This window comes from Eublepharis macularius, chromosome 13, assembly GCF_028583425.1.
Source record: "Eublepharis macularius isolate TG4126 chromosome 13, MPM_Emac_v1.0, whole genome shotgun sequence".
Taxonomy (NCBI): Eukaryota; Metazoa; Chordata; class Lepidosauria; order Squamata; family Eublepharidae; genus Eublepharis; species Eublepharis macularius.
The window spans coordinates 63,436,424-63,453,137 of NC_072802.1; the positions used below are offsets into that span (position 1 = coordinate 63,436,424).

At 41.2% G+C, this 16,714-nt stretch overlaps 1 protein-coding gene across 5 annotated transcripts in view; it reads right to left on the reverse strand.

Moving 5' to 3' along the window:
• The window catches only part of SFSWAP (splicing factor SWAP), a 105,846-nt gene that overhangs the window by 25,688 nt on the left and 63,444 nt on the right, over window positions 1-16,714 (reverse strand). The window lies entirely within an intron of this gene.

A 16,714-nucleotide genomic window follows, 5' to 3' on the forward strand; every position in this document is an offset into this window, starting at 1 on the left:
GTACAATTCTCTGTCTAGCACATTTGTATCACTCCTTTTCTTCGAAGAACCTAGGGTAGCATCCATGGTCTTCTCTTCCTCATTTTCTTCTCATAACAAACCTGTGAAGTAAGTTAGGTGTAGAGAATGTGACTGGCTCTAGGTCAAGCAGTGAGCTTCACTGCAAAATGGGGATTTGAACCCAGCCTACTACTACTGCTACTCCAGCCACTACAATCCACTGACTCCTCCTCCTATGACTGCTTGGAGAACGAATAGTACGGAGCACAACATTTTGAATATGTAAAAGTGATTAACAGCGGTAATACTGAGAGGTAGTTAATTTGCCCCATGAATCTGACATGCCTAGTCTCGCCAGTAGTAGTAATCTGACCATTTCATCCAAATCAACACTGAAAACAGAAGACTGAGAGCCAGCCAGAGAGCACTTATGCAAAAGTTAGATACTAAACAACAGGGAAGGTATACATTCTGCCATTTGTATGAAAGCTAAACATCCACTGGGTGCTGGGGCTACTACTGACAGCACTCATATAACACAACTAGACAGTTAGCCAGAACTTTGCTCTTTGTAGTTGTTTTAACCAAGTTATACCAAAACTCTGGTATAAGGAGGGGAAAACTATGAGCTGATTTTTTTTTGTACTTGCCTGATGGGCTGGTGGAAAGTTTTTCCCATACATCCATTAGCATTTAGACTAATCAGTTTGCCATTTTTCTTACTGAGCCACAACAGCTTTTTGAACAGAAATGTATTTTCTAGTAAAACCATTTGCTTTCAGAAGCCACCAGTCAGTCTGGAGACCATGGCTAATTTTTTAGCTTTCAGCAAGAGCTGACCCAAAGGAAAAGGAATCTTCTCCTCTATTTCACCTGTGGGTTGTGATGAGACACTTCACATCCAGCAAGACAGTGGATTGCTTTACCATGTTCATAAGCAGTGCATAAATATTCAGTAGTAATTCCATCATAGAAGGTTTTTTGTCTTCAGAAGTCTATGTCAAATTTTTTCAATTTTTTTTCCAGACACCAGCATTCATAATTTGATGAGGAACAGAAGCATAAAAAGGAACTTGGGGCAGTGTAAAATTCGGTACATTTTTGCTTGGAAAAAAAGATCGCTGATAAAAATGTTAATATTAAACATTTGCCCCGTTTCACTACTTTGTTGAAGATCACCCTCATGCTGCTGATAATGGGCCTGTTCGAAAGATGATCTCTAGATACGGTACCATTTGGTGTACAGAGAATGCAACAAGATTAGTTAGACATGGTACTACTATGATTAAGGCCATCACAAAAAATCAACAAAGTGGAAAAGGCTGTATTGATATAAACAACAATCATATATATTTGGCATGCAAGAGGCTTGCTTCTCCTAAACAACTGCTTCATGATTCATCCTGAGAATAAAAAAAAATAAGGAGTCAGTTCATTTGAAGCTAAATGACTAGTCTAAGGGCCATTTCACACATTATTTGGAAGGCTGCTTTGATTTCCCACAGTTTACATTCCACAGGGAACTGCAGCCAATCAGGGCTCCCTGCCATGTCTATATGATAAAATGTGTTTGTCACATTCACATTTTCAGCAGTACACTTAAAATTGTAAACATAAAGTGGCTGTCAAACACAGCATGCACCAAGAAATTTGGCATTTTGGACCTTGGTGCATTCAAACACCACCTCTGTTTTGAAATTCTTACTCTCTACTGCTATTTTAAGGCTGACGCTGAAAGGTTTACAGTGACCCAACCAAAGAACTATTAGAAGGAAGTCTGTTATAAAATGATATAGTCTGCTTTGTCCCTCCTTTTTGATTGATTATATCAACGCAATGCATGACGGCAACTGAATAATGAGGAACTCATTTCCTATATTTCTCTCGGAAAGCTAATTGACAATGTCTTTTTATTGCCGTATCTATCTGTCTGTCTATCTATCAAAAACCAACAGTAGAAAAGCTGCCCTATGGTAATTTTGTTTCAAGGGTCATAAAGACGTAACAGCATTACTTATATGAATTAAACGTAGCCACTTGCATCTCAGAAGCACGGGAGTACAAAAGGCAAGCATGTATACTAAGAGTGAAGGATTAAAATAAAAGTACTGGAAAGATTTAAATGAAAATAACATGCTGGAAAGGCAAACAGAATTGAGAGATGCCAGCAGGAAAGAGTAACGGAACTGAGACAGCAGCTTCAGTACAGAGTAATTCTGTTAAATCCAACTACTGTTTCAGCAGAAGAAAACTGAAAGAATGTTAAATGTTAAATTTGACTTTGTATACATACTAACACTAGTACTACTTACAGGCTGCAGATCTATCAAGCCTTAAGACTAGCAGGATGCCATCATAACGTCTGACTTTTTCCTGTACCACTAGGACTAGCACCATACTCAATGAAGTCTCTGGAAACTTGGCTCTTACATACAGAGATACAAGTATAGGCAATACTGCCCCCCCCCAAACAAACAAATGCCATGAAGATTAAAGATGCATAGAAGCATTTCTGCAACATGCCAGAACTGCCAACTTCTTCTGATTGGAAAAAACCCTACAGTTGTCAACATCAGAACGGCAGAATAGATATGTGACTTTCATTTTTCAGCTGTGTCCTGGAACTATTTTAGACTAAACGAAACTTCCACCCACATCAGTGCTTTTCCTTAGCCGAAGCTCTATAAGATCCCCAAGGTACAGAATCAGCAAGATGGAATTCTATAAGCTGTAAGAGTTCCAAGTAGTTGCCAGAGGCATGGAGCACATCTCACTGAGTTCAGCCACATCACTGAGTTAACAAAAGGTAGAAGTTCCAATCCCAAAGAAGGGGGTAAATTACAAAATGCACACAAAAGAACATCTCATCTCTACATTTGACACGTACATGTACATTTAATGGGCTCTTCACATGCCCTTCTCCGTGTTTATAAAGTTTTGAAGGTTTGTCTTTAATACTATACTTATGACAAAGAATCACTGAGTGATTTAAAAATAAATCAACAAAACTTTGAGTACTCAACATGACACGTTATGTATGAGTCAAGGTAGAACAAACTCGCTTTTAATGGTCTGACCATGCATTACCATGAGAGCAAAAACGTAAGATTAAAAGTCTAAGAACCTGATTTGCGTACATTACAATGAAATATTACCATTAAGCAGGGTTTGCCACAGAGCTCCTTTATTTATTGCAAGAAAAAAATGTTTTCTGCTTTCATGAGTTCCCTCTGCAAAAAAGTGCTTTGGAAATAAGGAAGAAAAACCTGGACAAAGAGAAACAGCTTTGAATAAAATGAGCTACTAGAAATGTTAAAGGGCAGAAGAAATGGGAGTCAGAGATGAAGTGATGGAGATATTCTATATACAAAGGGAACAGAAAAATTGATCCTTATGTTGAGCAGCATTTTCTGGTGTTTCACAGCTAAATTGCAAGAAAAACCAGAACAAATCAAACTGGGTCTCCTAATGCTATGAGGTCTGGGAAGCAGAGCAGCACTTATTAAAATGTCAAACTATTTGTTCAAATGTAAATAATAGAATCACACAGGGCAGAAATAAGGATAAAGACTTCCAGAAATTAAGGATGGAGGTAAAGGAAACCTTCCATCTTTGAAAAATCAGCTGGCTTGAACAGCTATAACAGGTTAAGGTAGACGTGCCACAGATTACCAAGCATCTTCTAGAAAAAGTTAAGAATTTTAGTACAATTACCTTTTTATTATTTCTTTTTCAGATAATAGCAGAGAAGTTAGACCTTGCTGATGCTGAAGTTACAAGATCAGAGAGGGATCTAGTCTTAAGTGTACTGTGTGGAACTTTTAAAAATGAAATGTAAGTTATATTCCACCTTTATTTTCCAAAAGAAAAATCTAAGATGGCTAATGAAGAAATACTAACTGGAAGTGGAATCTTTCCCTCCCCAATTACCTGAAAAAAATAAAGTTGCACAGTATCAATACAAATAACAGTCACCTACAAATCAAAGCCGACCTGACAGAGCACGCTTTCCCTATTTTTAATCGGTTTCGTAATTATTGCCAAAATATATTGGCCTTTTTCAGGAGACACAAACACAGAGTGAGTGAAAGAGTACAATTTTGGCTCTTTTCTGGTATACATTTTTGCAAATTTATAGGTGACGCATTTATGTGGGATATACTGAATCACAGCGTGTGTTATTTTTTCTATTTGACGCTAGAGATGGGCATGACCCAGGAAAAAAACGAACTGTGCGGTTCGTCACATTTCACGAACCATGAACTTTCACGAACCTGCCCCGGTACACGAACTGGTCCGTTTGGTTCGTGAAATTGTCACTTCTGGGTCAGCACAAGGGTCAGAAATGGGTTCTGACGAACCACCGGTTCGTGAACCACAAACCGGCCCAGTTTGTGCCGAACTTTGGTTCACGCTCATCTCTATTTGATACCTATGTGTCATGTTTTTAGGGCACACAGACTTTTTGGAAGTAGGGGGGATTTATTAAAGGTATCTGTTTTCACATAGATATTTTGTTTCTTTTTCTCAACTTTGTGGGTTACCTAATCATTCCGCGCTTTTTCATAAGGCATTCAAGGTGTCATGAGGCGTTATTTCACAACAGCGTTACTGTGCTTTATTTAATTATTTTGTTGATCTTGGTTGTGTTTTATGAATTTACAACCTATTAAAAGTTATGTACTAGACAACAACAGGCAAGAAATACATTACTAACAATAGAAAATCTCTTCAAGACTTCACAAACGACAGTGTTGAAAATAATTTCTGGTGGGTAGCCATGTTAGTCTGTAGTAGAAGAGCAAGATTCGGGTCCAGTAGCACTTTAAAGACCAACCAGATTTCCAGGGTATGTGCTTTCGAGAGTCCAAGCTTCCTTCGCTAAGCAGAACAGAGCAAGAAGCTGATAATACAAACTGGTTTTCCAATGTTCAAGGCCCTTTGCACTGTTTGAGCACACAAAAGCTGCAAGTTTTAAAACTGGGAAACTGGGAAAGAAAGCTTTGACAGCCTTGGAATGCATGAAAAAAGCCAAACCTGTCAGTGAAGATGTCCTGAACTCCTAAAGCCGGATGCTTTTCTTGGGCCTAAGTACTGCCACAATCTGTTGAAGTTCTTGAAAAAACACACACCCATGATTCTACTGGCAGGATGAGAACTCCATGTGGGTTATGTCATGACCTACAGTAGATCCTAACCACAGCAGAATCATCTTTGTATATTTAAATACAGAATATAAGAAAACAGGCAAAGGTGAGTTTCTAAGTTGAGGCAAAGGTGAGTTTCTAAGGATGAAATGATTGAAGACTATTGCCTTATTAGATGGTTAAGGAATTACCTCTTGAGAGATCTTTCCTTTTAAGAAGTATTACATAGGGCAGTAACTGCTTGGGAATAAGAGTCTAAAAATGTTCCTGTTGTCATCTTGCAGGCGGTTTTAGCTTCTGGCATAAAAATATCGTTTCACTGCAATTGGAGAGGATGCTGGAATGGCCTATTGACAAAAATGCAACTACAGCACAAAACAAAAACCTGTTTTGTTTTGAAAACAGTCTTGGGCAAAAAGTTCTTAAAATGTCAGAAAGCAGAGCACAAAAAACATTTTTTTATCAGCCACGTCAGGGGAATCAATACTTTGTCTGAAGGCGTAAAAATATTCAAGCACAGTTCAAAAACAAATAATGCTGGCTTTTCTTCAAGCAGCATCTGAGCACATTAAAACCTGAAAACAAGCGTACTATCTTTCGCATGATCCCACACATCTATGCACTGTATTTCTTTGACACATCTGGTAATCCAGAGTTGAAAGGGGGTATAAAGCTAAAGGCAACACAACAGGCAGAAGCCATATGGAGTGAAAGAAGAGCTCTAACACTCTTTTTTGTAGTATAGATGTAACATCTGGAGAAAAGAAGGATTTTTACTCTACAGGTAATTAGCAATCTAGGTTTCTATCGCTTTCACAAGGTAATTCTATTTGTTGACAAGAACAGTTATCTTATTTATTCTGTGCAGAACACATTAAAACATGTTCGTGTAGAAGCTATGCAGAAGAATATACTTAAAATCAAGGTGGATGAATCCCACATATATGGAGGCTGTTTTACAACATGTTAGTTGGAAAGTGACGGTCTAGAGCTTGTGGAGTGAAATTCATGCAGAGAGGGTAGCCTGTGCAGAACTGGCCTCTTTTGCTCATTACTGCAAGTCTGCATTTTGTAAGGCTCATGGCAGTTCTTTTCCTGACAGCCTCTGTACACTAACCGGTCGCAAGTTTAAAGTTACTGCCACATGCCAAGATGTGTTTGCATCATTGCTATCCTCTCTCACACCCTCTCATTCCTTGTTACTTTGACATATGGTGAAGGAGGAGTTGTAAAAACGAAAAGCAGAGTTTGTGCTATTATACATTAGTTTGTTTTCTATCACTGCAGTATCAATAACAGCCAGTTTGGTTGTACAGAAGCTGTCGTCGCTGGCCAACTGTGGGGACCTCTCTGGAATGCGTTTTGGTAGGGTAGTATGTACCAACCATTCCCGCATCTTAGCTCCCTGCTTTTGGCATGAAATACACTTTCAGACAACAGAAGCATATTACAGGCTGCTTACCTGCTTACAGAGCCAATCGTTTGGTCTAATTCTTTTCTGTAGTCAAGCTGACAATGGCCTAAGCTTACCATTTGCTTCAGGCAGCAAACAAGACGATTCATGTATTTTGACAGGATAGCAAAAGAATCACCTTCACCACTGCGCCCCCCCCTCCCCCAAATCTTCACCTTCCAGTGCTGGGTAGAAAATAGAGATGTGATTGGGCTACAGATATGTAGAATTCATGATTTCTGCAGGTAGCACATGCAGGGATAACTGCGCCCGTGCATGAACATTTTTTGCTTTAAGTCCATATTAAAAAAATGCTTTTGGTGAAAGGAAGAAAGCATTTTTTGTAACCCTGTATACTCTCTGTGTTAAGTAACACTTTACTTATATTATTTACTTCATTTATACCCCACCTTTTGCCTTGATGAGCACCCAAAGTGTCTTTTATCTTCTTCTTTTCTCCATTTTATCCTTACAAGAATCCTGTGAAGTAGATTAGGTTGAGTGTGTGTGACTTGCTCCAGGTTACCCAGCAGACAAGCTTCCATGGCAGTCAGGATTTGAACCTAAATTCCCAGATCCCGGTCCAGTTCTCTAACCACTACCCTAGCTCATACCTATGCAATAACAGTTTTAAAAAACCCTGAAACAATGCCTACAGAGAAACTGGCATATCACCTGGCCTATAAAATTAGTGGTGAAACTGACAAATATACCAATAAAAGATGTCATGGCATGAGCTGAAAGTCAGGAAACTGCACAATTATTGGCAAAGTAAAAAAAGAAAAACAGGAAGTGAAATGAAAGTGATGATGGTTTAGAGATGTTAATGAAAGGCTTACACAAAAGACTGCATAAAATTCAGCAAGCTATTATTGAATTCTCTGATCGTTTTTGGAAAGTTCCACAGCTGTCCTATATTTCCAAACTCAAAGACCCCTGAGTAAATGTGTTCTAACCTGTACGAGAACAGAAAATTTGGGAACAGATCAAGAATTGAGTTCTCAGAGACATTTATTTCATCAATCCTCTTTCTCTGAATATCAATTGTTCTTCCTGTATGAAGAATAAAGGCTTTGCTCCAATTCTTATTACAAGCAAAATCCATTTATTGAGTTCTAGTTATTGACATTCCTTGTTGATATACGTGAATGAAAATTGCAAGCTGAAGTCTCTGCCGTGGATATGAGCTTACCAACAGTCATAAACGTGTAGCAAATCAGGTTTATTATGACAGGTTGTTACTGTATTAGGAAATGCCAAGGAAAAAGTTGACAACATACAACCCACAGCAGCTCAGATGTTATAAAACAACAACTTCGCCACTGCTATTAAGAAGGTTTAGGTTAACATCTGTTGGGAGTCTGAGGTTCACCTGATCAGACTGCCCTCAATGTAGGCCATGATCAACTCCAAGCAGAGCCCCACAAAAGACAAAAAAGGGTTAGAGACACACACACACACCTTGCATCAAAAAAGGCACCTTTTAAAAAAGACTGATACACACAAAAGCTGTCACACACGGGGCAGTTTGCATATGGCCTTCTGGTTCTCAATGTGCCAAGTACCTGGATAAGACTGGCATGTGTGACAGATTACCTGTATGCCGAATAGTCATGACAGTGCTCTCAGGTCATTTGTTTTCATCTGCTTTAAATGTCATTCCTGATAGCGCTGGTTCATACCCATAAAACTCTAACAGTAGCCAGACTTTGATTTTCCATCTTTGCTAAGATAAAACCTCAGGCTTTATCTCAATTTTCAGAGCCGTTCTCACCTTCGAGAACAAGGTGGACCCGACTCCCTTCATAATCACAAGCCTTCATCAAGATGCAGCTTTGCCTCCTTGTAACTTCTCAGCTGAGCCAGATACATCATGTATCGTTCGGCAAAAAGAACAGTAAAGATCAAAACCGTAGGCTCCGCTGAATTGGCTGATCAAGGAATAAGTTCTCAAACTACTTTAAAGCAAAGAGAAGTCAAGGGTTTGTGTTTTTTTTTTTTTGAAATTCGTTGGTGGCTAATAATATACAATTTACCATGTCATTCACAGCAACCAATTTAATTACAACTATTGTTGTTCAGGAGCAATTAACGATATTCATTGTCTTAACTTTAAATTTGCATTTCCACACTCTCATTAATAACCATGAACAGTTCTATTAAAAAAAACCCACAAAAGCTATTAGAAAAAGATTTAAAACAAAGACGTCTCATTTACATACATTGCACTTATTTTTAGCACAGGCATAGAACGTTTCTGAAGCCCTGATGCACAGGAACTAAAAAGGGGTCGAATGTTTAAGGTATTTGTGGAATACTGACTTGGGATGTCCTTTAGCGTCATATGTAAGGCCAGCTCCAGCTCAACTCATACGGAACTGTGTGTTGTAATATTGTACCATACCCCTCTGTCTACAGCTCAGGACTATTCTCAAGAGTTTTGTCCCTCACCAAGAAAACATTCATGCCTCCCTGAGGAGGAGCTTCTTCAGGTAATTTAGATTTTTGGCCTCTGAAATGCAACTGCTTTACTTATCCTTAAGCAGACCACTATTATTGCTGAATGTTTCCCCAGGATTCCACCAACAATCAGTAAGATCTGCCCAAAAGACACGAGATCACGCCCCTCCAAAGATGTGAACAGATTTCCACAATAATGAAGTTTCAAAAACAATGAAGTCACAATGCACCCCCTTCTCAGAGAGCAAATTTTCAGGACTTTCTGCCACCCCAGAATATATTCTTTTTGGTCACGTCCCAGGAATTAAAACAAAGCAAAATCAAGATAAAGCAAAAACGAAGAGCAGAGAAACCTACGGAACAAGAGGTTAAGAACAGAATATACCATATTCTCTCCCACCAATTTCATTATTCAACGGAAGACAATTTCTAAGAATTCCTGTGTGTTAACACTAAGCAACTTTAAGCCAGAAAAAAGATAGGTCAAAGAGTTGTCCACAGAGATCCCATGCAAGTTCCTCAAATCCCAGGGAAACAAAAATGGGGTGCTTTGTTGCTTCAACCCTACCTAGCAGTGTCAATGAAGAAAAAATGGTATATCCTGATCTTGGGATGCACAGACAGTGGATTTCCGGGCAACAAAGGGCCTATATGATAAACCTATATGATAAACACTGCCACTGCCAGTATCAATTATATTCTGAATATGCCTTCCCCATTCTTTGTAACATAACCACTTGTGAAGCACAGCCAGTATGGTGTAGCAGTGTGTGTCAGACTAGGATCTGGGAGACCTAGATTCAATTCCTTGCTTGGCTGTGCAAGCACTCTTGGGGCCCTTGAATCAGTCACTTTCTCTCATTGTAACCTACCTAACAGGGTTGCTGTGAGGATAAAAGGGAGGAGGTAAGGAGAATGATGTAAGCCACTCTAGATTCTTATTAGGGAGAGAGGATATAAATCAAGAAGATACAATAAAAATATCTGACAACTTTTAACAGTTGTACAGAAAAAATGTCAGCAGGTACAGCTTGTTACACATGGATGAGAAAAGCTGAACCGCTCCAAAATTCATCTATAAACGGCAAAGAAGCCCTTAACCTTTCTATGCACCTGGTAATCCCCCGCCCCCTCCCCATTAATAACAGCTGAAGTAAGTAGTATAAGACCAACCAAGATAACCCACTAGAAGTTGACTAATATTCAAAGGAAATCTTGGAACTATTCAACACCCAGTGAAAACACAATTCCTAAGTTTTCTGTAAGTAAGGGAAGTCATAATATTTTAATCAACTTTGATCCATAATACTGATGGTCTGAGGTTACACATTTGTTTGATGCCACATGGGAATGATGCACTTTTAAACTCAAGGGCAGTTCAGAGATTATCCCAAGGGATAATCATAGTTTCCTTCCAGTTCTTTTCACTATAGAAATAAGTAAACTACCAAGCCGCGAGATTTCTGGGTTCTTCAACAGTCTTTATCTCTAAGTCAAGGAAGACGCTGCTGATACTTTTAGATCTTACAGCAGCGTTCAACATGGTCGATCATAATCTTCTGACCCACCACCTTGCCGATGTGGGGATTCGTGGAACAGCCCTGCAACAGCTGAACTCCTTCCTTCGCAATCGGGGACAGAGGGCGGCACTCGGGGAACAGATGTCCACTCACCATTCTTTGGTATGTGGCATCCCTCAGGGGGTGATTCTTTCCCCGATGTTATTTAACATCTATATGCGCCCCCTCGCCCAGTTAACCCGCAGCTTTGGGCTGGGTTGTCACCAGTAGGCGGATGACACTCAGCTCTATCTGCTGATGGACTGCCAGTCTGATCTCGCGCTGGATTCCTTGGACAAGGGTCTTGAGGCTGTGACGGTATGGTTATGTTAGTCGCCTGAAACTGAATCCCCTGAAGACGGAGGTTCTGTGTCTGGGTCGTGGGGTGATCAAGCTGGGGACCGGGCTCCCAGCCCTCGACGGGGTACAACTGAAACCTTCACTGACAGTGAGGAGCCTGGGTGTGACCTTGGATGCCACACTTTCAATGGAGGCCGAGGTCACGACCGTTGCAAGGTCTGTCTTTTTTCAACAGGCCAGGCAACCGGCGCCCTATCTTTCGCCCCGGGGCTTGGCCACAGTAATCCATGCAACAGTCACCTCCAGGTTAGACTACTGCAACTCACTCTATGCTGGGCTGCCCTTGGGCCTGACCCAGAAGTTACAGCTGGTCCAGAATGGGGCGGCACACGTCCTTACCGGAAAGCCAATCCAAGCGCACATTCATCCTGTGCTGTGCCAGCTGCACTGGCTCCCAGTGGAGTTCCAGATCCGGTTCAAGGTGTTAACCCTGGTGTTTAAAGCCCTTCACGGACTGGGACCTGCATACCTATAGGGCCGCCTCTTCCATTACGTCCCCTGCAGGGTGTTGTACTCTGCAGACAAGCAACTCCTGGTGTTCCCTGGCCCAAAAGACATCCGTCTGGCCTCAACCAGGGCAAGGGCTTTTTCTGCCCTGGCCCCGGCCTGGTGGAATGCTCTCCCGCTGAAGATCCGGGCCCTGTGGGCCCTGTTACAGTTCCACAAAGCCTGTAAATGGAGATGTTCCGCCGGGCCTTTGGCTGAGTGCCAGCAGGTGTCCTCCTTCTTCCATCTAAGACCACCACTTTTTCTGGGGCTGCCCTCGGCCATCTGCTATGCCCGTATATGGACTCCCAATATTTGTTTAAATAGCCTGCTCCTGGACTATTTTAATGACTTTTTAAAAAATATTATTGATTTTATGTTTTTGTGACTTTTAATATATTTTTAAATGTTGTTAGCCTCCCCATCTGTGGGGAGGGTGGGGTATAAATCAAATCAAATCAAATCAAATCAAATCATATCAATAAATAATAAGATTCCCATGTTCAAACATTCACAAGATCCCCCAGTTTGCTCATTCATTTCTGCATGTGAACAGCAGAATAGAGTATGTGTGTAATCCTGAGATCTGCTATACGCTCCCTGAGAAGGAAGAAAATAGCATCAGGACATGTCTGTAAACCTGACTACCATTATAGGACAGGAACTGTCCCAGACAAATAGGAAATGGGATTCTAAAAATATGCAGAACCTTCTACTACCACTCCATTATGTTTGCTAATTAATTTAAGACAAAAAAGCAAAAGCGGCCTACAGATTGTGTTTGAGAAGCATAACTTGAGGCAGCTCATTAATAATTTCTGCCCTACAGAGGAGAAAGCGAGTTTGATTTGAAGGGAGTTCAAGAATGGAGAGAAAGGTTTTTCAAAGGTTTTTCCTTTTGTCACAGCCTGTTCAGAGCAAAATTAAAAGCTTCATTCATAAAAGGCACCCTTGCATGGGCAGCTATTGTGATGGGTCTATACAAATTCAAGGAACATGGAAACTTATCAGAAGAGAAAGAACATTCAGTAGCCTAAAGTGAATGTTCTCTTGCCTACATCCCTCTAAATCTGAGATAAAAAAATACTAGTAATTTTTTAATGAACCTGCTCCAAGGGGGTGTTAGCTGCTTTGTTGAAAGGTGAGATATAAATAATGCATATAAATGCTTGGTATCTGAATCAAACTTTAGAATATGGGAGCTACTGGTATACTGTACTTATCTGGATATTTATAGTCTGCTTTTTTCCTTAATGGGGATCCAAAGCAGCTTATAATAGCATTCACACATCCTCCATTTCATCCCTCACAACAGCAACACATGAGAAAGGACAGGCTTCGAGAGTGACTGGCCCAAGGCCACCGTGTGAGCTTCCATGGCAGAGTAAGGATTCAAACCGGGGTCTCCCAGATCCCAGTCTGGCACTCTTAACAACCAACACTCCTGCTGACTCCTGCAGGAGTGTTGAACTTCCTACGGAAAGGTGGCTTGAACTTCCTCCTTGAACTTCCTATGGAAAGGTGGCTAATAAACATTTTAAGCAATAATAAGTAAATAAGACTGTAAACATAAAAGTAATACTGTAAATACGGCTATTTCCATACAGGAGAGGCGAGCTGAGTGAGAGCAAACTGCCTAAAAATGGCAGAGGTGCGATTCAAACCAGGGGCTTCCCAATTCGAATCTCAGACTCTTACTACTAACGCCACATTAGTTCACTGATGTGACTGAAAATGTAACTCCCCCATCAAAGAGTTCATATCCTGAATATACTGCTGCCCCTTAATGAGAAACACAAGTCTGCAATGCACAATTTCCAGTAATAAACAACATAAGCATTACGTTTCTGCTAAAGGTGATGTTTGCTTCTCTCTTATGGCAAGAATTTATGACAGTCTGGGACTGAGCTTCCAAGCTGAAGGCATCTGGGAAGGCTTGAAATCTCCAGCATCAGTAGAACTGGTGGAAGAAGGTGACAGGCGCTGTGACCTACAGCAGTATCTGACGGGGGGCAGGGGGAAAGGAGGTTACGAGATACAACAGAACTAGCAGCTACAGAGAACAGAAATGTTTCGATAATACTATGTCTGTAAACAGTATTTCATGAAACTGAGTAAGTGACAAATACCTACAGTGAATACACGGTGGCTATTTCAAAAGATGTCAACTAAAAATATGATTGTACAATAATAATTTGGGTATGTTTTTAAGAAGATTGTTCTTTCAGGTTTGTTTTTAAGAAAACTGTTCTATTGATTTAAGGTAGCAAAATAAGAACTTGGTAAAACAGAACACACACTGTGACACGGGCATTTTAAACCACTCTCTCCTTGTGCCTGGAGTACCTATTTAAAAAGATTTCATTTGTAGTTTTACGGCAACAGAAAAAAAGACCAAAATTGGTCCGCCACCAGGGTATGTCAAACGCTTCACTAGTATCGATCAGTACAAAATTGTTTCAAGTTGGTCCACTAGTCATAAGACAGCTGGTTGGGGTGTCTGCTGGAAAAAAATAATTGTTTAATGATCCAGCTTTAATCAGCGTGATAGTTCTGATATTTGTGTTCAGTAATAAAAGATAATTACCCTTAATTTCCTTGGGTTACACTGATCCACAAGTTGCTCAGTGTGAAATGGTAAACCGCTAATTGTTTTATAACCCACAATTTTCAAGTTCCTGGTCAATATATAGACATCCAGAATACAGAATATAACCCCGCGCCACTAAAATAACTGGATTCCAGGAGATTTCAGCTTTAAATGAGAAATTTCTATGAGTATCTGCAAACTACCCAGAACAACAATTTAGCGTACCACCAGTACGGTACAAGATTTTATGAGTACCTGCCTAAACACCAAGAATAATTAGTACTTAAGTGTGTAAGGGGGTACATATCAACAAAAGCTCTGTTCTCAACTGACTCTGCCTAGAGTCCTGACTTGCTTCCTTGTCAATATGAAGCAAGGGTCCCCAGCCTTTTTGAGCTTGGGAAAAACCTTCAGAATTGTGACACAAGATGGTGGGTGCCACCACCAAGTGGCTGCTGCCAACCAGTGGCTGCGAAGCCAATCATAAAATGCCAGGGAGCGAGATCATGCCTATCCCTAACAGTAACCCTTCAACGTTTCAGGCAGAAGCTCTCTTTAACAGGGTATCTTTTGAAATGAACAGTGTTTAAAAATATTTTCTTGCCATACACACAGCTTGCCTTCAGTCACGCAGTGAAGATCCTTGTGTTGTGGTGGCAGCTTTTAGAAAATCTGCACAGACAGTAAGATCTCCAATGCCAGTCAGAAATACTGCTGGGCAAAAAGCCCCACCTGGCCCTGGCTACTTTCTAAAAACAATGGGCAGGAGCCAGGAAAGATGTCAACGGGTGCTATGGCGCCAACAGGCACTATGCTGGGGACCCCCGGTATAAAGCATAAATGACTATCATTTGCAAAACTAGAGGTTTCAAGATCTGGCAACCTGGTTTTCATTCTTCCCTCTCACACGATTTGCCGTATTCTGTTCTCACTCAAGAGCCTGTTACAGCCAAGACAGCTTTGAAAAAATACTGAAATTAATCCAAATGCTGTGATCAGATTTACAGAAATCCAATTAACTGGGAAAATATGGATTAATCAGAATTAAATCTTTTCAAAGCGTTTTTGAGGATGAAAAATGTTAAGGAAGGAAATAAATTCTGGGTTAGACGACCACTGTTGATAGGGAATAGCAGCCTTGGGTGAGGGAATGCAACTTGCGCGAAGCGAGGCTTTTGCTTCAATGCTGGAAATGTTTTCCAGTGTTTCTCTCAGGGATGATGCTTGCGTTACCTAAGCAGTTTAGTCATCACTTCAGGATGACTGGGCCTCACACCAAACTCAGCGCTTGCATCCGCACATGGCAGGGTGGAGCAGCTGCCAAGGCCCGTTGGTTCTGCAGGAGCCAACTGCTGCAGTGCTGACCCCTTACCCACGCATCTCCTCTGATGCCTGCACTCACACCCTTCCACTACCTGCTTGTGCATGCTTTGTCACCTCTGCCCCCAGATGCATGTGCTGCTAGATGTATGTGCTGCCTAGCACTGCTGGAGAAGGGCATGCAGGTGGTGCACAAAGCATCAGCATTCCTGGTGCTGTGGCGCTCCTAGCTGCACCCACCACCCAGAGCTACTGGGGAAAGGGCATGTAGGCAGTGTGGGCAACTGTGACTGGAGGTGGTGGGAGAGCTTACAGGTGGGCAAAAGAAGGATGCACAGGTGTGTGGGATGGCAAGAAGGGGAGCCTAAGTAGTGGACATGGGAGACCTGAGCAGTCTCTGCACAGAGTCCTCCCAAAACCTGGCCCTGGCCACACTGACATTATCTGAAATGCAAAATCACATGGCACAGATGGAAGATGCTTTTCCTTGCTGTGCAAATTTTGTACCTCCGCAAGAGACTGGAGAGTAACACATAATTTGCCCATTCCAGCAACACAAGAATTGCCCTTGCATTTGTGCTTGCAGAAGCCAGAAGCGTATGTTTCTTTTTTTAAAAAAAAGTGAAAACAGAGCAGCTGTTCACTGTTACGACACCTTCCAGGATTGTAGCTAAAGTTGTGTACTCCTGATGTTTCTTTTATTAAAAAAAAGTTCAGTTTTCTCATCAGAGCATTCGCTTCTTTTTCAAACAGTGGCACTGCAGTGGTCAACACAGGTTCCAGCCCAACCGAAAGACAAGATCAGTCCGAAGACCGAGCATGGGACAGAACAGCTTATGAATTAGCTTTACTAGTATGCTGCATGCTGCCCTGTTTTTATCAACCAGCCCAGCTCCTTGACTCTCCAGGCATTAATGATTTCAGAATCAAGGTTCTGAGGCAGCTCCTGGCAACCTTGCGGGCTTAAGAGCTCTGCCTCAGTCTAAAATACTGGGGGTACTGGCTGTAAAAACAAACTCAGCAGATAGAAGTAAAAGTTAATAAAACAAAGATGGATGATCACATTGGCTTTGAATGCACAGCTACTATTGAAAGCAAGTGATGTGTGACTGGCAGAGCAAATGCACCCCCGAGTTTCTCCAACAGCCCTTTTCACTTCATGTGCCTGGGGCTTACTGTGCGCTTACCCTTACTCAGAAATACTAGCATAACCCCCACCTTTATTCAGCATTATGCGCCAAATGCCTTGCCTTAGATAAAAGCACTTCGAAATGTATTTAAGTGAAACCTGGAGGGACAATTAAGGGGGTGGAGAGAAATTCCCTTTATTTATAGCTCT